Source organism: Heterocephalus glaber, unplaced genomic scaffold (genome assembly GCF_053883595.1).
Source record: "Heterocephalus glaber isolate CG9 unplaced genomic scaffold, H.glaber_assembly_v1.0 deba00000122, whole genome shotgun sequence".
In the NCBI taxonomy this organism is placed as follows: Eukaryota; Metazoa; Chordata; class Mammalia; order Rodentia; family Bathyergidae; genus Heterocephalus; species Heterocephalus glaber.
Genome location: NW_028258138.1, coordinates 77818737 through 77821631, shown reverse-complemented (window position 1 = coordinate 77821631; position 2895 = coordinate 77818737). Strand labels below are relative to the sequence as shown.

The 2895-nt window shown below is 45.3% G+C and overlaps 1 pseudogene; it reads right to left on the bottom strand.

Annotated features, from left to right (window-relative positions):
• Window positions 1–1168: 1168 nt before the first annotated feature.
• Window positions 1169–2659, bottom strand: LOC147830505 (histone deacetylase 1 pseudogene; annotated as a pseudogene).
• Window positions 2660–2895: the final 236 nt, after the last annotated feature.

The window sequence follows — 2895 nt, the reverse complement described above, 5'->3', positions numbered from 1 at the left end:
ATTCCATCCTCATATTGGTTCATTCTGCTGCATAGACTTTCAATGGAGTTTTTAATCTCCTGGAAATCTGTTTGCATCTGTTTTATGGATTCCATTTGTTTCCTGTGTTGGGATTCCATCATGTCCCTCAGATCCTCTATTTTTTTTTTAATCTGTGTCCTCTCTAGATTTATTAATCATGTTTTGCACCATGAGCAAAATCTTTGCTGTTATCTGAGTAATTATTTTTGATTTCATTTTTCCCAGATTCTCCTTTGTTGCCAGTTCAGAGAGTCCAGGTGGATGAGTTTCAGATTTTTCCATCTTGTTCCCCTTTGGGGTTGCTGTAGGTGATCCAGAAGTCTGTTTTTGAGTCTTGTTTATGTGTCTTCTCATTTCCACGGGGTGGGGGTGGAGGTGCTTCTGACTCCCACGTGGCTCACCTTCTCTGCCCTGGGAGCTTGAGATGGCAGCAGGGGAGCTTCCTTCTGGGTTCTGGGACCAGCTCACCTTTTCTGCCCTAGGAGCTTGTGATGGCAGCAGGGGAGCTTCCTTCCAGGTTCCGTTGTTTTTCTTTTAATACAATAGATGCTAATGTATGAGTTGTTTTTTTCTAAACTAAAACCTAGTATTCAGGGTTTTTTTTTAAAATAGAAATGTACCATTTTATTACAAAGAGTCTTGCAAAAATGAAAATGTCTCATAAAAATGAAGCTAGGCTACCAACCTCCACCTGCAGAACTGGGGGAAGACAAGAGGGCAGTGTGAGTTTCTTAGCTCACTTGGGGCCAGTGTGAAGTTATGAGAACAGAACCAATCTAAAAATGGCTGATGTTACCTTAGGAGCCCAAAGAACAGGGGGGCCCTGAAGACACATCCATCCCTTCTAGAACACTTACAGGGGTCCTTTTCCAAAGCTACAAAGGAGGCCCTCAGCATGCCAGGATTTTGTCTTATGGCTGCATTGCTTCCATCCAAATCTGTACCCTTTATGGTTTAAAACTAAAACTTGGGGAAGGATAGGGAGCAAGACAGCTGCTAGAAGAGTTCCCTCAGCATAGCTGCCCTGCACTCAAGGGCCCTGGGTCCTATCTAGTCCCTAAGGGCATTTATATTTAATATACTTTATATAAATATACAGAGAAATAGAAAATATAAAATCTGAGGGGTTAGAGGGAGAAAAGTAGGGAACTTGGCAAGAAGCCCGAGCTGGAGAGAGGTCTGCTTAGGCCATCTTGACCTCCTCTTTGACCCCTTTGGCTTCTGGCTTCTCCTCCTTGGTTTTCTCCTCTTCTGTGACCTCTTTTTTCTCTTCTGGGTCTTTTTCTTTCTCATGTTCTGTTTTGACTCTCTTGGCTTTCTTGAAGTTGGAAGAGTTCTTGCGGCCCCCTTCTCCCTCCTCATCTGAGTCAGAGAAGTCTTCCTCACAGGCAATTCATTTGTCAGAGGAACAGATTGAGATGCGCTTGTCAGGATCTGCTTCGTCCTCATCGCCACTCTCCTCGGGGATGGCATCCTCAGGAATTGCCTGCATTTGGACCCCAGGTGCATGAGGCAGCATTCTCAGGTTCTCAAAGAGCCGCTGTTTGATCTTCTCCAGGTACTCATTAGTGTTCTGGTTAGTCATATTGGAAGGACTGATGTGAAGCTTGAAATCTGGTCCAAAGTATTCAAAGTAGTCATTGTATGGAAGTTCATTAGGGATCTCTGTGTCTAGAGCCACAGCTGTTTCGTATGTCCAGCACCGAGCAACATTACGAATGGTATAACCACCTCCTCCCAGCATCAGCATAGGTAGGTTGAAGCTTTTGACAAACTCCACAAACTTGGCATGCCCTTTGATGGTCAGATTGAAGCAACCCAGGTGATCCCCAGAGAGGGAGTCTGAACCACACTGTAAGACCACTGCACTAGGCTGGAACATCTCCATTACTCTGGACATGACGGGCTTGAAAATGGCCTCATAGGACTCGTCATGAATCCCATCTCAGAGTGGGTAGTTAACAGCATAATACTTGCCTTTGCCAGCTCCAATATCCCGTAGGTCCCCAGTTCCTGGGAAGTACTCTCCATACTTATGAAAGGATGCAGTCATGACCTGGTGTGTGATATAGAAGGCCTCTTCCATGCCATCGCCATGGTGAATATCAATGTCAATATACAGCACTCTCTGGTGATACTTTAGCAGTTCCAGGATGGCCAAGATGATATCATTGACGTAACAGAAGCCAGATTCCTCGGACTTCTTTGCACAGTGCAGGCCCCTGGCCCAATTCACAGCGATGTCCGTCTGCTGCTTATTAAGTTTCACAGCACTTGCCACAGAGCCACCAGCAGACAACTGACAGAACTCAAACAGGCCATTGAATACTGGACAGTCCTCACCAACGTTGAATCTCTGCATCTACTTGTTGTACTCAGACATGTTATCTGGATGGATGGAGTGCAAGAATTTAATGTAGTCATCACTGTGGTACTTGGTCATCTCCTCAGCATTGGCTTTGTGAGGGCGATAGATTTCCATCTTTCAGTAGAGACCATAGTTCAGCAGCAAATTGTGAGTCATGTGGATTTGGTGAGGCTTCATTGGGTGGCCTTGTCCATAATAGTAATTTCCAACATCCCCATCATAGTAGTAACAGACTTTCCTCCTGGTGCCCTGAGTCTGTGCCATCTTGCTGCCTCCTGTCCCTCCTGTCAGTTGGTCCCTAGTATTCAGGTTTAATTGCAGTGTTGACACTTTGTGACAAATAAGTGGGTCCTGGGTTGCACTTTTGGCACTGGTCTCTGAAAAGTTCACCATCCCTGATCTAGAGGCTTCATGTGGTGTCCAATGAATAGTCAGAGTTTTCACTCACTTGGCTCTCCTCTGGGTCATTGTTAATATCTGGTCTTTTGTCAGAGAGTGCCCCATGC